Source organism: Pseudophryne corroboree, chromosome 10, assembly GCF_028390025.1.
Source record: "Pseudophryne corroboree isolate aPseCor3 chromosome 10, aPseCor3.hap2, whole genome shotgun sequence".
NCBI lineage: Eukaryota > Metazoa > Chordata > Amphibia > Anura > Myobatrachidae > Pseudophryne > Pseudophryne corroboree.
This window is the reverse complement of record NC_086453.1, coordinates 48,594,703-48,618,204: the sequence shown is the minus strand read 5'-3', so window position 1 is coordinate 48,618,204 and position 23,502 is coordinate 48,594,703.

The window sequence follows — 23,502 nt, the reverse complement described above, 5'->3', positions numbered from 1 at the left end:
CAACAATCTGTTTGGTTTAATACGTTACCCACTAAGGAGTGATAGTCACTCAATGGATGCCGGTCCATATGGATATTAAAACTGGATTGGCATTTCTTTATGCATCCATCTTCAATCAAATTGTCACAAAGCCTACAGATACAGTTTTCTTCAGCTAACAATCCGTCACAATTCCTTCTATGATCAATGCTATCGGATCGTTTTCTGATACTCGCCTTTGCTTGTTGGTTTGGTTGATCTTGGAAAACTACGCCTCCATCACCATAATCGGAACCCATTCCAGAACCTCTTTCGACCTCTATGGTACTCTCGCCGGAACAGACTGCTCTGGTCAACATCATGGTTAACATCAAAATCCGGATCACAGTCTCTTGGGGCAAGTCCATCTTTGAGGGGAAAATAGAGAAGAATGAGAAGGGGGAAAAAGAAATTTCAAGGAAGAGGGGATGGGAAGTGGAGAAAAACAATAAAAGGGATTGGGGAGTCGACAACTGCTTTCGGTCTTCAAGGCTCAGGTGCCGCCTCAGTCCTCCTGGAACAGACACTCCAGTGATACAACCTCTACCGTCTGTTCCTTATCACGGGACTTCTCTGGATCAGCAACCTTCTTGCAGTGGGATGAATGGACCCAAGTCTCTCTCTCAGCAACCTTCAATGCTGTGGTGCTAGTCAATAAGACCTGGTATGGTCCTTCCCATCTATCAATAAGACAACCTGAGCGTAGAAAATTTCGTATCATTACATAATCCCCAGGTTCAATGTCATGACAATTACTATCTGGTAAATCAGGAATCACCAACTTCAGATTATCATTTTGATTCCTCAACTGCTTACTCATGTTAATCAAGTATTTTACAGTTACTTCATTGTTACATTTCAAATCATCCTGAGGGTTAATCATGACATGCGGTTGTCGACCAAACAGAATTTCAAAAGGGGACAGGTTAAGAGGGGACCTGGGAGTGGTTCTGATGCTATACAAAACAATGGGTAAAGCTTCTGGCCACGTCAATCCTGTCTCTGCCATTACTTTACTCAATTTATTTTTAATAGTGCTGTTCACTCTTTCGACCTTCGCACTCACCTGTGGACGGTACGGAGTGTGCAGCTTGCTATCAATTCCCATCAACTTACACATTCCTTGAAAGACATCACCTGTAAAATGGGTACCCCTATCACTTTCGATTATCCTAGGGATACCATATCTACACACAAATTCCTGTACAATTTTCTTAGCTGTAAACATAGCGGTATTTGTAGCTGCTGGAAATGCTTCGACCCAATTCGAGAAAACATCTATACAGACAAGTACATATTTCAAATTTCGACATGGGGGTAATTGAATGAAGTCAATTTGTATTACCTGGAAAGGGCCGCCGGCAGGTGGGATATGGGATGGTTCTGTAGGTATTGCTTTTCCAATATTCTTTCTCAGACAGGTAAGGCATGACATTGCTCTTTTACTCGCATGAGAGGAGAATCCTGGGGCGCACCAGTATGCTCTTACCAATTTGCACATCCCCTCCTTGCCTAAATGAGTCAGCCCATGAGCTGCTTCAGCCAGACATGGAAGGTATGCCCTGGGGGCCACTGGTTTACCATGTCCATCCGTCCAGAGCCCTGAGGACTCCTGGCCATATCCCTTTGCCTTCCAGACTGCTCTTTCCTGTGTGGAACACAAATTCTGCATCTCACACAACTTCTGTGTGTTGATGGTATTAAATACCATCAGTTGTGTGGTGTCTGTCTGTATGGGGGTAGCAGCTGCAAGCTTTGCGGCTTCGTCTGCTCGGCTGTTACCAAGGGATATTGGGTCTTGACTATATGTATGTGCTTTACATTTGATAACAGCCACTCTGTCGGGTTCCTGTATCGCTGTTAGAAGCCTTTTTATATAAGCTGCATGCGCTATCGGTGTACCAGCTGCCGTCATGAAATTTCTGAGGCGCCATAGGGCTCCGAAATCATGTACTACCCCGAAGGCGTATCTAGAATCGGTGTAGATATTGGCTGACTTACCCTTAGCCAATTCACATGCTCTGGTTAGGGCGACCAGTTCAGCAACCTGGGCTGAGTGAGGTGGGCCTAGCGGTTCCGCTTCTATGGTGTCTTGGTCATCTACGACTGCGTATCCAGTACACAAGTCTCCCGAGTCTGACTGTCTATGACAACTACCGTCAGTGTAGAACGTGAGTTCTGCATCTTCCAGTGGATTGTCACTGATGTCAGGCCTTGCGGTAAAATTTTGGGTCAAATATTCCATACAATCATGTGTATCTTCCTTTGTATTAAATCCTCCTTCCCCATCACTCTCACCTTCCACCCTTTGTGTCTGACCAGGCACACCTGGGAGAAATGTTGCAGGATTTAATGCGCTGCATCTCCTTATGGTGATGTTTACTGGGGCCATTAATGCCAATTCCCATCTTGTAAACCTTGCTGATGAGACGTGTCTGGTTTGGGCAGAATTCAATAAGGCAGATACCGCATGTGGTGTATGGATTGTGAGGTTGTGGCCTAGCACGACATCTTCGCTTTTTGTCACTAGCAATGCTATCGCCGCAACGCTACGCAAGCATGTGGGGAGGGATCGCGCTACCGTGTCTAGCTGAGCGCTGTAGTATGCAACTGGCCTGCTGGCGTCACCGTGTTTTTGGGTTAGTACACCTGCTGCGCAACCAGCACTTTCTGTTCCGTATAGTTCAAAGGGTTTCCCATAGTCTGGCATACCTAGTGCTGGCGCCTGCGTTAGGCACTGTTTGAGTCTCTCAAATGCTGTTTCGGATTCGTCAGTATGCGAAATCCTATCAGGTTTGTTTGAGGAGACCATTTCCTGCAAAGGTAACGCCAATATGGAAAACCCTGGGATCCAATTACGGCAATACCCACACATTCCTAAAAACGTCCTGATCTGTTGCTGGGTTTGTGGTAGAGTCATGTCTCTAATTGCTTGGATTCTATCAGCGGTCAGGTGTCTCAGTCCTTGTGTTAGACAGTGTCCCAAATATTTTACCCTAGTTTGGCATAATTGCAACTTGTCTTTGGAAACCTTGTGACCTGTGTCTGAAAGATGAAACAGGAGCTGTTTCGTATCCTTCAGGGATGCTTCCAATGAATCAGAACACAGTAGTAAATCATCCACATACTGTATCAATACTGATCCACTCTCTGTTTGGAAAGACTGTAAACAATCATGCAAAGCCTGAGAAAATATGCTTGGACTATCTATGAAACCTTGGGGTAACCGAGTCCACGTGTATTGGACTCCTCTGTATGTGAATGCAAACAAATATTGGCTGTCAGGGTGCAGAGGTACCGAAAAGAAAGCGGAGCAGAGGTCAATAACAGTGAAAAATTTGGCAGTGGGAGGAATTTGCATTAGGATGACAGCTGGATTAGGCACTACGGGGAACTGACTCTCAACTATTTTGTTAATCCCCCTTAGATCCTGCACGAGCCTGTAACCCCTCCCCCCACTCTTTTTAACAGGGAAGATGGGACTATTTGCTGTGCTGGACGTTCTTACTAGAATGCCGTGTTGTAGCAAGCGTTCTATTACTGGGAAAACTCCTAACTCCACCTCTGGCTTCAGAGGATACTGTGGGATTTTTGGAGCTATCCTACCATCTTTTACTTGTACAACTACTGGAGCTACGTTTGCCATTTCTAATAGTGCCCGGTGGAAATATTCTGCTGCCGTTTCGGACTCTTTTTGTCTAATGGAGAATATCTTGTTCCATTTAACAACGGCTGGGAAATACTCCTTTAGCTGTAAATTTATCCTTTTTACATTATCCTTGTTGTACACGTCTGTAAGCGGTACATCTTTATCCAATGCACAGTCAGCTAAGAATTGAGTTGAGTCGACATTGGAAGGTAAACAAGCTCTCAGCAGTATCTGCCAATCCTTGTTGTTGGGTTCTACAGTGTTACCTAGATCCCTGATGTATTTTTGGCTAGCAACTAAGTCTTTCCTGGGGTCAGGAAATTCGGACACTATTGTTCTTAATTCCATTCGGGAAAATGGAGTGTACATGGCAATGTTCCTTATGGGAGTGGCTCCAGACACATCTGTTTTTCCATTGGGAACTGCTATTACCCTTACAGGAGCGATTCTAACAGCCTCTTCCTGTGTAGATTCTACAGCTTGTTGTGGTACAATTGTTTCAGTGTAGTGCATGGTGCCGTACTTACCCGTTGACACGACCTCACCTATCCCTCCGCTAGGGGCCTTCGCTAATCTCGTGGGTGTTGCTGTGCCTACTGTGGTCTCTGCTATAGTGGCTGCGAGAGAGAGAGCTGAAATTGTTGCTGAATCGTCTTCTTGATCACACTCCTGAGGAAAGTTCAAAACAGGGTACAACTTGCACGGGTTAATAATTGCATGAGTTACTTGGTTAACATCATTAACATTTACAGGGTTACTAAGTGTTTGTGTTTTACAACCCAGTGCGTTTCTCTCCGCAATCAACTTCTCTCCTGCTATATATGGTGGTGGCGGGGCTGTGGCAATCAATTTTCTGTTAGGGCCAGCCCCCGCCGCCAGAGCCAAACCTCTCTGTATCTCACCTTCCTGGTGCCATAACTGTAAATAATCATGATGCTGAATTCGTCTCTTTGTTGATTTTATGAGACATATCCTCCTCCTTAAATTTTGTAACACTTCTGGACTGAAGCTACCTATTCTTGGGAATTTGTCCCTGTCTTGTACAGTCATTCTCTCCCATTCATCACATAAAACCTCTGTGTGACTTCCGTATTTTTCACACATGATGTATCTTGCCGACCCGACTGGTCGGTTCTCTGAATCAACCCGAACCGAGGCTGATCGCCCCCTACCTGAACAATTGGCCCCCATAATCTGCAGGTGTTGCTTACTACTCCTTTGATCTTTATATCACGGTCTTCAGCGAACCCTTACAGCAAACCAAATTATTCAGAATAGGCCGGCGGTGGCGGTTTACCGAGTACCCCACTCACTCGCCCACCTCGACCAATACGACCTGATCACACCGATATGGTGCTGGCGTACTCGATACAGGGCCCTACCAGAAAGAACCTTCTGTTTACTGGAACATATGAGGGTTACCCGCAGGACACTTACTCTTTCCAGTAAAGGTGGGGTTGTTAGATAGTTCCTGAGTGACCAGCGAACTTCCCTTTAAAAATAAAAAATTACACAAATCACGTCAGAATGTACAAATAGCGTTTGTGACCACTTTACTCTAATGGTATTAGGTCAGATTACTAACTACTGCACACAATTACGTGCGGTACAATCGTTCAGTACATAAGCAACTATTTGTTATGTACTGAGAGATCAGTGGAATCGATGTTTCCGGCCGCGATTCCTTCAGCAAGAGCTTATGGCTTATATGGGTTCTGCACCAACCCCCGGGGTTGTGCCTCTTGTACCTTTATAGCGGACCTCTTTGTCTCCTTATGACCTCCTGGTCTTGTCTGTACGACCTCCTGGTCTGACCTCCTGGTCTTGTACTGGTCCGCTATACTCTAATGCTCAAATATTATGTTTAACCAGGGATGCCTCCCTAGCCACCGTATATGTCACTTACACGTGTGTCCTACCCGATTTCTTTTGGTTCAACCTCTAAGTTGTATAAACTTGTATACAAAAAACACACTCACTCAACACATGTACACTTTCATTTATATATCTATTTCTGCGCAGAAATTTTTCTTCAGCCCAGCTGTGTTACCAATTAGGAGCAGGATCTATTAAACTAAATTTCAGATTTTCCAAAAATAGATTTGCGTTATTTACCGCGTCGCGTTATCTATCGCTGTGCGTTAATTATCGCTTTGCGTCAATTATCGCTTTGCGCTAATTCGACTTTTCGTGACTTTGAGCTACGTGGGCGTAACCGGACGCTACGTTGCGTAATGTACGCTGCGTGCGTCTGCCTTTGGATTGCGTACGCTAGTCTTTGTTAGAGACACGTGTACGCAAAACAAAGATCCACCGTAACACAATTTCTACTTTTATCAATGTAGATGATCCCTGATCATCTACCGCCCACCACACTGACTGCCTTATCTCCCAGACAAGCCGTGTGTTGGTCTATACTTTAACTATTACCTCTATTATGAAATAACAGCAAATCTCTTTTAGCACTTTCTATCAACTATAAAAAATTGGCAAACAGGAATAGTGATATACGAATTTGAAAAAGAAATGCAGATATATGTATGCGTGCGTGTATACGCAAGACAGAAGAGAAATAAACAGTTTTAAAAGACACAAGCGTTTTGTTCTTACTTCCGGTTCCCGGATTCCTTCAGCACTCTTTATCTAAGCGAAGCAGACGCTTATCCCGTCAGCACTGCGAGACAACCTCCCACCCTTTGCTGGGGGATAATGTCTGCTGATCTACCTAGTGCAGATATGAGAAGGACAGGACGAGTCCCCAATTGACAATACTAAATTCTTTTGTCGTATAAACAACCCTTAATGAAGTCTAAGAACACTGTACGCTGTTCACTTAAGAAGTACCGGAAGGGTACGCTAGTTGCGTAACGATCGCTCAGCCGTAGGCGAGACGCTCAAGCGTCACGTTCGCTCACGGCCCAGTGATCACAGGACAGCACGTTGTTGGCTATGACTAGAGAAATGATTCGCTATGGCGTAGCGGACGCTCGAGACCACGAGGAGCTCACCAGCGGCGCAGACGCTCACAACGCTATACCTTTATGTCTAAACCTTTTACCAAGGAAATACACAGAATACCTTAATGTGAATACAGGGTGTAAGTGCAACCTTGTGTACCCTGACTAACTACAAAGCTGCTTGAGCGTCACCGACGCTCAAGTGAACACAACACTATAGGAAATACACAGATACGGGTTTAGGGTCCAAAGCCTATTAACTGTATTATATCTAATATACTTGTAAAAGAGAATAACAGTACAAATGATACACTACAATATAACAGATTCTTCCTAACCAATATACAATACTATCTAATACAATTCAATACTAGTCTAGGGGAGATGTGAGAGAAAAGAGAAAGGAGAGAGAGAAATGGAAAGAGATGAGAGAATTTGGCTCACAGTAAAACAATGATTACGGAGAGAAAACTTACGCACAAAGGGTATGATCGCATGCGCCTCGATATCCAGCTCCCGATTATCAGCAAGAAAACCGTTGATGAGAGTGAAGTTGGATATGGTCGGCCTGCCTATTTATGCCCCACACACAATGCAATCTCATAGTCCCTACAATCCCATTGTCCATTGGATGAAGGAATTCGGCCCCGTATCATAACAAAAGGTCATAGGTTGATTCATACAGGTGGGCTGTGACGATTTCCAACAGCTCAGGTGGGTGGGAAACTGGGTTTCCCGCCGCATACCTGAGTATGAGTAAATAATAGAAATGGACATAAACTTCTTATGTCCATAACTATCCGCACGAGCGATTAATACGCTCCAAACCAACACCGGAATATTGTTAATTAAATACTCTTCCGATGGGTACCAAACACTGCTATATGATTCCTGTTAGACCCTTCGTACAATACAAAGAGGGATTCCTCCGTTCAGGGACGTTCTATATTAACCAAACTTTCAGGAACTATTAAAGGGATCATGATCTATAAACTACATTAATTATGAAAATGTGTAACGAATGAGTCGCACGCTACGACTACATAAACTCTACCGTAAATACGCATACCGTGCGCCCGCGGGTGCACGCTATTGCGGGTATGCGCCTTCACGGGAGAGCGTACGCATGCGCAGCGCGGACCAGCGTGAGGTGCAAATATGGCAGCATGTATAGGGATATTTTTCTGACTTTGACAGGAGGTAAAGTGGTTCGCCACCCTAGGATTCGGTTCCGAGACAAACACCTTTTTCGGCCTGATGGTGTGCATCTATCCAATGAGGGGATGATGTTTTTCCTGGAGGATCTGTTCGTAGTGTTGCAGGAGTTAGGGTAGGTTATGGTGGCGGTGCGAGGACTCTGGGATGGAGTCCTTCGCTTTTGGCGGAAAAGAACGGCAGTTTGTAGTTGTATGGTTTTTATAGGTAGTAAGTTTCAGTGTTATATGGTTTAGGTGCACTCACCTCCATCGACTTAATGGCCGCTCGACCACCCATCCGGGAGGCAGCGGCAGGGCACCCAGGAGCGGTGGGAAGTCACTGTGGGGGTTGTGTTGACACCTATTACCGGTTTTGATAGGGTGCTGGACGGTTTCGGTCAGTTTACCAATTTAAGTTTACCAATAGTTTAATAGAGCCGTTCTTTTTTCTGCCACCATTATGCCGGCTGATTCGGCATCTTAACAAACTTTTCCCAATTACAGGTTTTGCTATGGTTAGGGTCAAATAAATAGCTAGCAATTTTTCTGCCAAAATCATGTCTCCGTGTCTTTATTTACTGGTATAAAAGGTAACTAAGGTTTACTTCAATAAAAGGGGTCCACCAAATATCACTAGGATGTTTAGGAGAGAGAATTGACTACATAGGAGAGGAATGGGTTAAACATCCTGTGAGGGGTGGACCTAGCTGTGAGGTAGTACAGCCTTAGGAAAGGGGGAGGGTTAGGGTATATATAGGCTGGAGTGGCCATTTTAGGTCTCTTTGCTTGCTGAATTTTCCTTCCCGCCCTCCAGCCCTAAGGGTAGAAGTGGTTTTGTTTGACGCGGAGTGCATTGGCGTTTAATTGCTCAGCTGTTTTCATTCGTTGGCTATTTATAGGCGGAAAAGAACGGCAGTTTGTAGTTGTATGGTTTTTATAGGTAGTAAGTTTCAGTGTTATATGGTTTAGGTGCACTCACCTCCATCGACTTAATGGCCGCTCGACCACCCATCCGGGAGGCAGCGGCAGGGCACCCAGGAGCGGTGGGAAGTCACTGTGGGGGTTGTGTTGACACCTATTACCGGTTTTGATAGGGTGCTGGACGGTTTCGGTCAGTTTACCAATAGTTTAATAGAGCCGTTCTTTTTTCTGCCACCATTATACCGGCTGATTCGGCATCTTAACAAACTTTTCCCAATTACAGGTTTTGCTATGGTTAGGGTCAAATAAATAGCTAGCAATTTTTCTGCCAAAATCATGTCTCTGTGTCTTTATTTACTGGTATAAAAGGTAACTAAGGTTTACTTCAATAAAAGGGGTCCACCAAATATCAATAGGATGTTTAACAGTTCCCTACAAGCGTGGCAGAATGGCAAGCTATTGCAGAGGGCTTTGACAGGCGCTGGAATTACCCAAACTGTGGTGGTGCAATATACGGGAAAGGTGCGCATAACCAAACCCACCAACAGCGGGTCGGACTACTACAATTACAAGGGCTACTTTAGCATTGTTCTCATGGCAGTGGTCAATGCAAACTATGAGTTTATTTTTCTGGATGTTGGGAAAAATGGTCGTTGCTCGGATGGTGGATCGTTGAAAAATACGCGCTTCTATGATAGGCTCACCACCAACTCCATTTATCTGCCGTCTGTGGAGCAAACAAAGAATGGCCTGGGATTTGTGTTCGTGGCAGATGAGGCCTTCGCACTGCACGAACACATAATGAAGCCCTACCCGCAAAGAGTCCTGAACCACGATAGGCGCATTTTCAACTACCGCCTTTCTAGGGCCCCACAGGGTTGTTGAGAATGCATTTGGCATTCTCAGCAACCGGTTCAGGATCTTCCACAAACCCATTAACATGAGTCTGGACAAAATTGACTGTGTAGTAACACAACATGCTCCATCGCAAGTCCACGAGGCAAATGCCTTTGCTCCCAGCAGGACCGGAAGATCCCAACCAGCCTGTGGTGACAGCGCCAATTTCCTCGGTGGGACCACCTGCAGCAACTTTACCCGGCACTGCAAGGGCAAAAGAGGAGAAGGAGCTATGCCATGGCAGGAGGAATGTATTAGGTAAAAACAATTTAAAAAGCAACTTACCCCTTCGGCCTCCTCCACGTCCAGACTTCCCTCCTCGAACTCGGCCATCACCACCATGGACTCCTTAGCTGACCTTTTTTCCAGGAGGAAGTTGAGATCTTTAAAGTACCACAGCTGCGGCACATACACCTTGTCTGCACCTGCCCCGGAACTCTTGGGACTCCTCCACCTTGCGATTTTCTTTCACAAAGACTGTCCGTAGATTGGCGATCTTCTTTCGGACCCAGGCCACCGAGGCAGCAGAGAAGGTGGGCTTGGAGTTTTCCACCATGCGCATATAAGCAGCCTCCCTCTTCTGCTTGTTGCTGTAGTCCGGTGAGGACGTCAGCCACAGACACTCCTCCTCGCGGTACAGGCTGATGAAGCCAGAAAGAAACTCACGGTTCTCATAGGACATCTGCAGAATGCAAAAAAAGGAAAATTAAAAAAACATGAAAAAAGTTAAACTATTCAGGTTAAATAAAGTTTGTTTTCTAGTTACTGGTGTGAGTTATCTGAAATATGTAGTGAGAAAACATTGGTGTGCAGGGTGCAGCAGCATAACGGTGGGATGTGGGTTGCACTGGTGCAATATAATGGCGTTTAGGGCGCGGCCACATGGGGCTCGCTGTAGTGCAGCATTTTGGGCAGGGTGCCTGTATAATCGTGGGTAGAGCAGCAGAAACGGTGGGCAGTGTTGTTAAAAAAGAATAGTAGTCATTGGTGGCCAGTGGCGCAGTATAATGGCGTTTAGGGCGCGGCCGCATGGGGCTTGCAGTAGTGCAGCATTTTGGGCAGGGGCCTATATAATCGTGGGTAGAGCAGCAGAAACGGTGGGCAGTGCTGTTAAAAAAGAAGAGTAGTCATTGGTGGCCAGTGGCGCAGTATAATGGCGTTTAGGGCGCGGCTGGCTGGGGATTGCAGTGGCGCAGCATTTTGGCAAGGGGCCTAAATAAACGTGGGTAGAGCAGCATAAAGGGTGGGCAGTGTTGGTAAAAAGGAATAATCATTGGTGGCCAGTGGTATAGCCTGCCTACCTTGTGCGGTGTTTGGGAGCTAAGCAGCGTGCTTGCAGTCTCCTCTCCAGTCATGTGCGCAGTGAGGGGAAGAGGAGTGGCCATGAAGTCATCTCCTGTCTTCACATATCGCACATCGCGGTGTGATACATCGAAAGTGGTAAAAAACAGCATGCGATCACGCCCCGATTCGATAAATATTAAGTGCAGAACATAATATCTTGAGACGTGAGATTCGACCGGCGTGCCTGCGCACAGGGCCGGCGCGACCATTAGGCAGCTTTAGGCAGCTGTCTATGAGCGCCGGCCACTGGAGGGCGGCACAGAACGCTGCTGATGAATCATCTTAAGAGATGAAGAGCACAGATGTTGTGGCCACCTATCAGCTCCCACTCCTCCCTCTGCAAACCCAGTCTCTCTCTCCTCCCGCAATAGCAACCGAGCCTCTGCGACCTCACCCGCCTCCTCTCCTCCTGCAATTGCCTACCGCCCTCCCCCCCCCCCCCCCCTCATCCCCCATCACAGATCGGATCTGATCTCCTGATCCGATTTGCGCGGCCGCTCCCTGATGTCACAGTGCACATGCCGCAGTGTGACTGACCCAAGCGCCGCCCTGTAGTACAGCTGCCTGCAGAAGCCGCGCTCAGCTCCGTGAAGGCAGGTGATTATCGTGACTGAGCTGCGGGATGTGGCAGCTGCTGCTGCTGATGATCGGGGAACTTAGGGATGCCCATGTCCTGCAGTGCTGTATAAAAAGGTATGCACTGCCACAATGACAATTTTATCAATTATATTTGGTGACTTGATACTGTCTATATAACTCTATGTTTGTATTTATATACTAGTTTAAGACAGGTCACCTCAGTCAATGCCTGCCCCTGCTTGGCTCCACCCCCCTCTCTGCTGTTTACCCCAGCCTTCCCTGTCATGGCTCAAATCCCCCTACTTCCTCCCATCATTTCTCTGTCCCAGTCTATCCCAGGGCGATCCCGCACATTCATCCCAACTTCTTGCCTCCCTCTCCCCCATCATGGTTCAGTCACAAACCCCTCACCCGTCCTCCTCCCACACTAACCCTGGTGACCAGTCAACCTCTCCGCAGCTCTCCCGTCTCACGTGTGTGTGTGTGTGTATATATATATATATATATATATATATATATATACACGTGTGTATGGGATGGCATCAGGATCCTGGCGCTTTGGATGCCAGCGCTGAGAGAAGACCAGCAGCAGTATCCCGATGCATAGAATCCCAACACCTGCTAGGTAAGTATTCTAACTCTCCCCATTCTGTCCTCCTAATCCTAACCCTCCTAACCCCCCCTGCCTAACCCTTCTTGTAGTGCCTAAACCTAACTCCCCCCCCTTCCCTCGCAGCCTAACTCTCCCCACCATAATTACGATCGAGATGCCGTCAGTAAGAATTCAGGCGCCGATATTGTGATCGATGTTGGGATCCTAGCGTCAGTCTACTGGCCAGTGTTGGGATTCCAGCATCAGTATTCCAACTGCCGGCATCCCGAACGGTGGTATGCTAACTGGATACTAATCTATCTATCTATCTATCTATCTATCTATCTATCTATCTATCTATCTATCTATCTATCTATCTATCGTAATGTGGGTGGCACTCCGAATCACCCAATGATATATTGCAGACATACATTAGACTAGATTGCGGTCAACTTTTCAGGGACCTGCTATTACTGTATATGCGGTTCTTCTGACTTTGAATGGGTTCAGTATGCTTTACCGCCGTTCAGGATCCTTGCAGTCAGGATCCCATCAGGCGGAATGCCAGTAGGGAGTGCAGTGCGTCCCCTCGTGGGCTCACTTCGCTCGCCACACTATTCTATTCCCCCTCAAGTGGTGGCATGGACCACTACACGAGTGGGAATACCAGGCCTCGTTCGGGATTCCGGCCACCGGCATTTTTCCGGGTGTCGGGATTCTGGCATCGGTATCTTGAACGCCGGGATTCCAACAGCCGGTAAATTGATGGCATCACACATATATATATATATATATATATGTGTGTGTGTGTGTGTGTGATGTTTATACGATTTTTGTCACCGCAGCGTGCACATGTCCACTATCTATTTGTGTAGATTTAGACCCTTACCAGGCCATTTAATTTATTTTGTTCTCTGTATATTTGGCCACTGTTGTGTACACTGGGCCCTTTACTAGCTTTTGTCCCTTTGTACCTGCTAGTTACTGCACTGGTATGTGCTCTGGGTTTTGGTATTGTCCACCTTTGGAGCCCCTATTAACCCTCTTTGAGGTCTGGGTCATTGTGTGACATTACACAGGGGTTGGGTATATCTGTTTTACATGGCACTGCTGTATGCTCTTATTTATCACATTTGTCATTTTATATTTTTATTTCTATTGGCTTGTCTTATTGGTGATACCCACTGTGCTGTTATTGCATTATTATAGTTCTTCTCCCACATATGTTCTTTTCATGCTGTCCTGTATGTTGTCAGTCTTCTGCACTAGATTCCCTATTGTTACCACATACTGGCAGCCTCTGTGCTGTCAGAGTTTACGTTATCTTCCTTTGTAGGGCTGCACGCCACTATGTTGCTATTTTGTTTGTATATGTTGTTATCTTGTTTCTGTCTGTAGTTACTATGTTTCAAGATCTTTGTTTCTAGTATTGCCATGCATACCCCTGCTGATGTTTCACCACTATTGCAGACACAGGACGCCAGAAATTATAGGGATTAATCTGTTGCCTGTGCACCTCCAATACATACCCCGCTCATTGTATATGCCACAGAGAGCCACACTGCTGTAGTCAGCACGGATGGTGTAATGGTTAGCATTACTGCCTCACAGCACTAAGGTGATGGGTTTGATTACCACCATGACCCTAACTGTGTGGAGTTTGTATATTCTCCCCCTACCTGCATGGGTTTCCTCCGTGTACTCCAGTTTCCTCCCACAATCCAAAAATATACTGGTAGGTTAATTGGCTCCCAACAAAATGTAATCCTAGCGTGAATATGTGTGCATGTACATGTGGGGCAGGGACTGATGTGAATGGCAAAATATTCTCTGTAAAGCGCTGCGGAATATGTTTGCGCTATATAAGTAACTGGTAATAATAATAGTCATGTGGGGTCGTTGCCACACAAAGAGCTGCAGAGAAGGGGGCAGGTGTAATCTTGGTGTGAGCAAGCATAGTATGCCCACGTTGGAAAGACCTTGTACTGTCAAGGTCCGCACTAGCCGCGCCGAGAGTGCTTGTTCGGTTCAGATGTAGCCACAATGAGCATGGCTACATCTGTATTAAAGTCACATTAACAAGGGGTTGGTTCATTCATAGACTCACATTGCACTGTTCATGTTAGCGGGGGAAATGGAGATTTTTGAAGGCAGGTTCTAGTCAAACCATGGAGGTCATTCCGAGTCGTTCGCTCGGAAAATTTCTTCGCATCGCAGCGTTTTTCCGCTTAGTGCGCATGCGCAATGTCCGCACTGCAACTGCGCCAAGTAAATTTGCTATGAAGTTTGGATTTTTACTCACGGCTTTTTCTTCGCTCAGGCGATCGTAGTGTGATTGACAGGAAATGGGTGTTACTGGGCGGAAACAGGCCGTTTTATGGGCGTGTGGGAAAAAACGCTACCGTTTCCGGAAAAAACGCGGGAGTGGCTGGAGAAACGGAGGAGTGTCTGGGCGAACGCTGGGTGTGTTTGTGACGTCAAACCAGGAACGATAAGCACTGAACTGATCGCAGATGCCGAGTAAGTCTGAAGCTACTCTGAAACTGCTACGAGATGTGTAATCGCAATATTGCGAATACATCGTTCGCAATTTTAAGATGCTAAGATTCACTCCCAGTAGGCGGCGGCTTAGCGTGTGCAATACTGCTAAAATCGCCTTGCGAGCGAACAACTCGGAATGACCTCCCATATGTAGAGGCCACACTCCTTGTGCAGACCACACCTCCACAACACTGGTTACACCCCCCACATCACTAGTCACACCTTTGGTGTGCTGGTCACACCCCCTGCGGCAGCACACAATAGGCCCTTCATAAATTTCAGCTCCAGGCCCATGTGGACCTTAATCTAGCACTGGGCGGGATACCTGTCTTGAAGTTGTGTTGGGATGACAGACAGAGGAAAGTCACATGTGCAGCCTCTCTGTCCTGTGCCTGTGTCAGCACAGCCTGTCTCTCTCATCAAAGCAAAAGACAGGCTGTATTATTTTTTTGCTCTTCTGTTACCAATTCAAGTTGAATATTAGGCTCTGGGTTTATTATATATATATATATATATATATATATATATATATATATAATAAGGACTGTGGCACTCCAATATAAATTGCTTTTAGTGAATTACATTGAAATATGTAGTTGAGCGCAACTATGTATTTCAATGTAATTCACTAAAGGCACGTCATATTGGAGTGCCGCAGTCCTTCTTTGCTACTACATGATACTTCGCTGAAGGCACCCACCTGATGGTCTGTACAAAGCAGAGTGCCGGTTCTCTTGTTTATATATATATATATATATATATATATATATATAATTTATTATGTAAATATGTGTGTGTATGTGTATATATATATATTTTTATATATATATATATATATATATATATATATTATAGCTGGGAGCAGGGCCGGATTCTAAGAAGGGTGACAAAGCTGGGAGCAGGGCTGGATTATAAGAGGGGTGAAAGGGTGACAGGGGTGGACATCCCAGGGCCCCAACACACAGTACCCCAAATCAGCCACCGGCACTGCAAAAAAAAATTGGAGCACACCATTTAGCTGTGTCTCCATTCTACTCCCCTCTTCGTCCACCAAGGATCTCCTCACACTGCCCAGGTCAATTTTGCGGGGAGTCAAATCCTGCAAGACACTGTCCTGAAACATGAAGGGGATTCAGCACCCTCACCTGCTCCGTCTGTGGCTGAAGGTGTGCGCTGTGTGGTATGCGGGCATTGGCTGGAAGAGACGTAGAATCATCTCTCACTCCTGCACCTGTCTCTATATACCCGCAGCACTACTTGTTCCTTTCCTCCAGTGGGACCAGTGCTTAGTAGATGGCTCTGTGCTACTGACGCTAGGTGATGAGACGGCATGACATCTCATCCCGCAAAAAGGCGACGGTGTGGGACTTTGGAGACTCAAGAGAGATTCTGAATCTGCCTGACCATGGTGGGACCTGCAAGTCAGCACTGAGGTCAGTGAGGGGGAGACAAATATATATATATATATATATATATATATATATAATCAGGCTTACCATCTATAGGGAAATAGGCATTTATACACAAGGATAGGTTCTACCTATTATTACCAGTTATTACCACTTCTTTATATAGCGCATACTGTACGTATTCCACAGCACTTTACAGATAATATTTGGGCATTCAAATCAATCCCTGTTTACAATCAGCTTACAATCAAAATTTGTGAGGTTATGTGTACTGTACAGAGAAGATGTAATTGGATAGTAAGGCATTGAAGGTTATTTATAGGTCGCCGCATCCATACTTGCACCTCAGGGACTGGGTGGTGGTGGTTGCGGGCAGGGGGGGAGGGGGGCGGTTATGACTGAAGTTTTGCCTAGGGTGCCAAAAACCCTTGCACCGGTCCTGCCCGCGCATGGCGTTGAAAGGTACCTAAAATGTGCATACAATCCCCAGATTTCTCTCACAGATCCAGTCGAAATCGGAGGTTAGTACCGATTATCGCACAAGTGTATGGGCAGTTGGGCACCATTACTTACTTGATTTTAAACAGTGCCGATCCTGTGAGGCAACAACCAACACTGGGTTCTACTGGAGAGATTGAGGGTAAAGAGATTTGTCTCTTCTATCACTCTGGTAGCAGATCCCATTAGAAATTATTATAGAGCAGTAGTATGCTACCCATAGCATTCCTCTAGTCAGCGCCATTTTGTAAATGGTGACAGGGCTACCTACGAGAGTGTTGTTTATTTCCTGAATTTTTAGCGAATCAGAACTATAGACACTTGCAGAACTTTCCGTCTGAGACAAATTACTATAGAATAGTGGTTCCTAAATGTCTATGCAGTGAAATACTGTCAAAAATACATCACGGCCACCTGAGAACAGTGTTGACCAAAAATATTTTTCAGATTGTTAAGCTACAAACACTTCCCCTAGGCACAGAAATAAAAAAAAAAGTATGTGATGAGCTGACAGTTCAACAGTTCTGTGATGTTATAATTATGTAAGAAATAAAGGCCCTCATTCCGAGTTGATCGCTCGCTAGCTGCTTTTAGCAGCAGTGCAAACTCTAAGCCGCCGCCCTCTGGGAGTGTATCTTAGCTTAGCGGAAGTGCTAACGAAAGGATCGCAGCGCTGCTACTAAAAAAAAATGTGCAGTTTCAGAGTAGCTGCAGACCTACTCCTAGCTTGTGATCACTTTAGACTATTTAGTTCCTGGTTTGACGTCACAAACACGCCCTGCGTTCGCCCAGCCACTCCCCCGTTTCTCCAGCCACTCCTGCGTTTTTATCTGGCATGCCTGCGTTTTTACACACACTCCCCGAAAACGGTAAGTTACCTCCCAGAAACACCCACTTCCTGTCAATCACTCTACGACCAGCAGTGCCACTGAAAAGCGTCGCTAGATCTTGTGTAAAACTGCATCGGCTTTTGTGAACGTACATCGCGCGTGCGCAGTGCGCACCATACGCATGCGCAGAAGTGCCAATTTTTAGCCTGATCGCTGCGCTGCGAACAACGGCAGCTAGCGATCAACTCGGAATGAGGGCCAAAGTACAATCTTCTACTCAAAATGTGTTCCAATAAAACAATGTGGAAGAGAAATGCAAGACCATTCCCACAAAAAGCAGACTCATGGGACCGGATCTAGAACTAGGTCTACCGAACAGGATGGTATCGGTTCCGGTGCTCGGAATGCCAGCGGTCATAATACTGAGACCGTTATCTCTATGCGCAGAATTTCCGACACCTTGCAGGTAAGTATCATAACCCTCCCCTTCTACCACCCAAACCCTAACCCTCCCTGGCCGCAGCCTGAACCTAAGCCTCCACCCCAAGCAGCCGAAACCTAACCCTCCCCCTGCCCCGCAGCATACCTAACACCCCCCCCCCCCCGAAACCTAACCCTCCCGGGTGGTGCCTAAACCTAACCCCACCCTCCCTGGTGGCACCTATACCTAACTCTCCACCCCCTGCTGTGTAATCCTAACCCGGTCCACATACTTACGTCCAGGATACCGACGTCGGGATCCTAGCACCGGAATTGTGAGCTTTTCTGGCGTCGGTATTCCAACTACCGGCGTATAGTGCCCGCATCCCTTACTCAACTATCAACATAGACATTATAGGAACATTTTCACCCAGGTTGCAGAAGGGCAAAATAAACCCCCCAACATACTGTATGTCATCATCACAATAAGTTGGCATTGTGTCCAGGAAGGAGCGGATCTCCTAGAGAATCCTAAGGGTGCACCAGGCGGCTCTATAGGCTGAAAGAGTGACATCAAGTTCTTAGCACTGGATATGGTTTTATGTTTCGCGTGACGGGTGGTTATGTCATGTGAAACTGAAAACATGCAAAGAATGATGATTACTGTAACATCGTTTCGCAGCCTTGAGTTAACCTAGATTTTTGTGGTCTATAAATATAGAAACAGGAACGGAAGAACCTTCCAGCAGATGTCACCATCCACCTATTGCTCTGCGGGTTATAATTTCCAGGGAAGGTAATAACAGACGCGGAGAAGCATTCTATGTAATTCCCTTTGTGACAATAATGACTTCAATTACTTCCTCTGAGGTCACAATCTCTCATTCTCTAGGGCAGTGGTTCTCAAACTCGGTCCTCAGGACCCCTCACGGTTCACGTTTTCCATGTCACCCAGCAGCTGCACTGTGTGTCACCAACTGTCACATTTTAAAAATCCACAGGTGACCTGCAAAACAAGAACCGTGTGGGGTCCTGAGGACCGAGTTTGAGAACCTGTGATCTAGGGGGTTTATTTACTGAAGGTCCATTTTTATAGATTTTTTCCATCAATTTCAAATCTATGAAAATCGATCTTAATCGATGTTGGGTTTCAGGGGCAGAAACACACATTTACTAATGGATGTTTTTTTTTTTTTTATATTCATTTTTAAATGTTAGTAAATGTGTGTTTCAGCCCTAGAAGCACAAGATAGAGTTAGATGGACTTTCATTGTTTTGAAATCAACCTTTAGTAAATACACCCCCGGGAAAGGATAATTTCAGAGTGTAAAAGGCATGTTAAGCCTCTACAGACAAGAAGATCAGACTTTTGTGGGTGGAAGTAACTATAGGAAACTTATGGCGGGATGTATCAACATACATCGCCGTCCTTGCCACCTATCGCAGCGATGTTGATCGCATATGTGCTAACATATGAGATCAATATCGCAATGCGGTGACAGAGGCCCCCCGCGATACCTGTGAGGTGGTATGCGGGGGGGTCTCCGTCACCTCCCCGGGATCTTCACCTGCTTCCCTGCCGGGAAGCAGGCGGCAGGCTGTCCCTGGAGCCGGATGGACCTCCAACTGCGTTGCTAGGGGGAGGAGGAGATTACCTTCCGGGTCCAGGCTTCCTGGAGGAAGGTATGCCGGGGGGAGGGGGGGGGGGTCGGCGGCTGCGGCGGGGGTCGCATCTGCAGCGGGTTGCAGCGGCTGACGAAAAGAAGCCCATAGGCTTCTATAGGGTATCGCCATCCAGAGATGGCGATACCCTCATCGGCGAAAACGCGGTGGTCAGGTGATAGTACATACGAAAATACGATAAAACCCCTGAAAACGGGGGTTTTATCGCATTTTCCCTTTAGTACATCCCGCCCACAATCTTGGAATCATTTTTAATGAAATGGCGGTAATAATTGGTAAATCAAGCGACGTATTGACCCTCTCTTACATCCTCTGCAGTAGGCCACTCATCAGCTGCTTTGGCTATGGCAAGATCCACTTGCATCCCTTGTGGGCACTTTATATGACGATGGAGCTCCAATGGCTCTTATGTCAAGATTCTGATGTAGCTCATTATATATCCGCATATAGCAAGTTTTAGCAAACTGTGCATGCACAGAAGCACATTTGCGCATTGTTGCATATCTCCGGCTGATGGAACTTGGTCGGATCTCTCTGTTGGGAGCAGAAAAGCCCAAACCCCCTTGCGGATGTCCCTTGCGAAAACCACCAAAACGTTACATGCCGTGCCTCTGCTCCGGGTCACAATCAATTCAAAAGCACGGATCAGCATCCTCTTCAATATTCCGTGAATTTGCAACAATATTTTTTTGGTGATTGGAGACTATGGGCTGTATTCACTAACTGTCGGAAGCTGCCGTCTTGTCCGAAAGACGGCAGCTTCCGACAGAAATAGGTCGGAAAGGGGTTCCGACCTATTCAATAGGGGCTGATTTTTTCCGACAAGGAAAACACGTGGATTGGCGGAATAGCCGCCGATCCACGTGCTTCTGTCGGAAATGCGTCCAAATCCGACAGGTTTTGGACCCCCTTTCCGACAACCTCAATCCGACTTGAAAACAAGTCGGATTGAGGTGAGGAGACAAGCGGTGCTGCGGGCCGCAAGGGGAGCAGAGATCGACGGCCGGCGGGGGGAGCTGGCTGCGGGGGGACATGTCTGCAGCGGCGGGGGGAGGCGCTGCAGGGAGAGATGTGCCTGGCCGATCCCTCGGCCAGGTACCTCTCTCCCTGCAGCGCCTCCCCCCGCCGCAGACATGTTCCCCCACAGCCAGCTCCTCCCGCCGACCGCCGATCTGTGCTCTCCCCGCCGCCCACAGGCACATCTCTCCCTGCAGCCAGCTCCTCCTGCCGCTGCCGATCTCTGCTCCCCCCCGCCGCCCAGCTTACCCCCGCCGGCGTCCCACTCTCGCCCGCCGCCATCTGCGCACCTGGCCGCTGCTGTCAGCGCATCTGCAGCCGCTGACAGCAGCGGCAAGACGCGTCCCTGTGTACAGCCAAATCCGAAAGTCGGATTTGGCCGTCCAATGAATAGGGGTTGTGGGATCCATTCCGACAACTGCATGTCGGAATGGATCCGACTCTTATTGAATATACCCCTATGGATAAACTGGGATATCTATCAGGTATACCACTACATACTGGTCAAATAGCTCCTTGAACACATCATTAATGAAAGGTTGAAATGTGGCATTGCAATCCCAACCAATGTCAGCAGAGCCGGCCCTAACCAATATGATGCCCTAGGCAAGATTTTGGCTGGTGCCCCCTAGCACCACCGCTGGTTCCGCCTCTGACCTTGCACCTCTTTCCCAGCACCATCACCACTCACCCATAGCAGTCCTTATTTTGGTGTTTGTACCCCCTATATTCTAAAAAGGAACAGTTTGCACATTTGGCGCACAGCCCAAAAAGGGGTTTGTTTTTGCTGGCAAGGGGCATGGCCACACAATAGTAACCCCAATTCCAATTACGTCTCCTTTTTCACATTACACCACACCCTATTGCTCTTTATTCATATTAGACGACACAGTAGTGTCCTTTCTATACTCAACGCCACATAGTATAGCACCTTATACACAATGCCACACATTAGTAATGCATTTATACACATAATTCCACACAGTAATGCCCCTTACACATTATTAATGTCCTCATAAACATAATGCGCCTTACACATTATGACAACCTTTATTAATGCCCTTTTACACATAATGTCCCTTACATATATGCCGCACATTATTAATGCCCTTATACACATAATGACACACATAGTGCCCCCTACACATTTGATGCACATTATTAGTGCCCCTATACACATAATGACACACATACAGTAGTACCCTGTTACACATATGCCGCACATTATTAATGCCCTTATACACATAATGACACACATAGTGCCCCCTACACATTTGCTGCACAGTATTAGTGCCCCTATACACATAATGACACACATACAGTAGTACCCTGTTACACATATGCCGCACATTATTAATGCCCTTATACACATAATGACACACATAGTGCCCCTTACACATATGTTGCACGTTTTTAATGCATTTTTACATGACACACATAATGCTTCTTACACATATTCCGAACACTACTGCACAACCAACCCACTCACATGCACACAGCACTCACACTGCCACTAACACTGTGACCTCTGCCTCTGCTTGGATACAGATGTGTCCTCATAAATCTTGCCTTAATGCTAACGTCGGGCACCTTTTTTTATGAAAATGCATCTTATTTGCATTGCTATGTGGCTAGGATGCACAATCAGATTCTGCTGATTAAAATGATATGCAACATGCCTATATGTTGTGTGAGACTGTGGCTGTATCTGCATAATAAATGCTACACACAGAATATAGGCATGCCGCATATCATTTTAATCAGCAGAAGCTGCTGATGCCCCTAGGCAATTGCCTAGTTTGCCTATGCCTATGGCCGGCTCTGCAGAACGCTGAATGTCTAAGAGCTTTGATCTTGCTTTCTTTCATTTATAGGAAACCCACTAAGCCTGATCTCTTCCTAGGTCTAGCAGGAGGGAATAAGATACAGCAATGCACCCAGACATAGATCTGGTACCAGGTAATTCTTTATTATTATTATTTTTTTTTTTTTCAAATTAGTGGAAATAAACGAGTGGCCAAGGGTCAGGGTCAGGATCCCGACAGTCAGACTACTGACAGCAGGATCGTGAAGTTCAGAATCATGAAGGATCCTTGCCAGTAAGTACGTGCGTGGGGGGTTTAGGGTTAGGCACTAGGGAGAGGGTTAGGGTTAGGCTGCGGGGGTGGGGGAGGTTAGGGTTTGGCTGCTGGATGGGACAGTTAGGGTTTAAATACCTACCAGGATCCGTCAGCATTCCGATCATCGGAATTGTCACTGCCGAGATTTCATACCCAACCTCAAGGTGAACTCACTTGGAAAGAACTATCAGAACCTTATGGCTTTACACTGTATGTGATGTCCAAAAGATGAGGTATTTCTCTATACTGTAAAGGCTGACACAGAGTGAATGGGACAATTTTCTGAGTGGCAGGACAGAGATGGCCACAGTTAGGCAAGTCAGGACCCTAAAGTACAGACTTACCCTTAATTGTGACAGTTGGGAGGTATAGATACAGACACGGGTGTCCTGCATATAATTAATGTTGGCTCAAACAGTTGTGGGACATACTAGCTGGTGCTAGCCCAGGCATTCATGTGTATTTTGTCGCTTTTAAAAATATACCAATGTTTTCAAAGAGTTCAGTCATGTAAATACTACTGATTTGCCCGTCAATATCAGCTGGCACAGGTGCATTAAACCTAGGGTAGGACTGGCCCACCAGGGAAATTACCCAAATTACATATTTTGGTACATCTGTGGCTATGACACTCTCTGCATAAACGGATGCCATTGGTCCCTTACAGTTGCCCTCTGGGAGTGTATCTTAGCTTAGCAGAATTGCGAACGAAAGATTAGCAGAATTGCGAATAGAAAATTCTTAGCAGTTTCTGAGTAGCTCCACACTTACTCAGCCATTGCGATCAGTTCAGTCAGTTTCGTTCCTGGTTTGACGTCACAAACACACCCA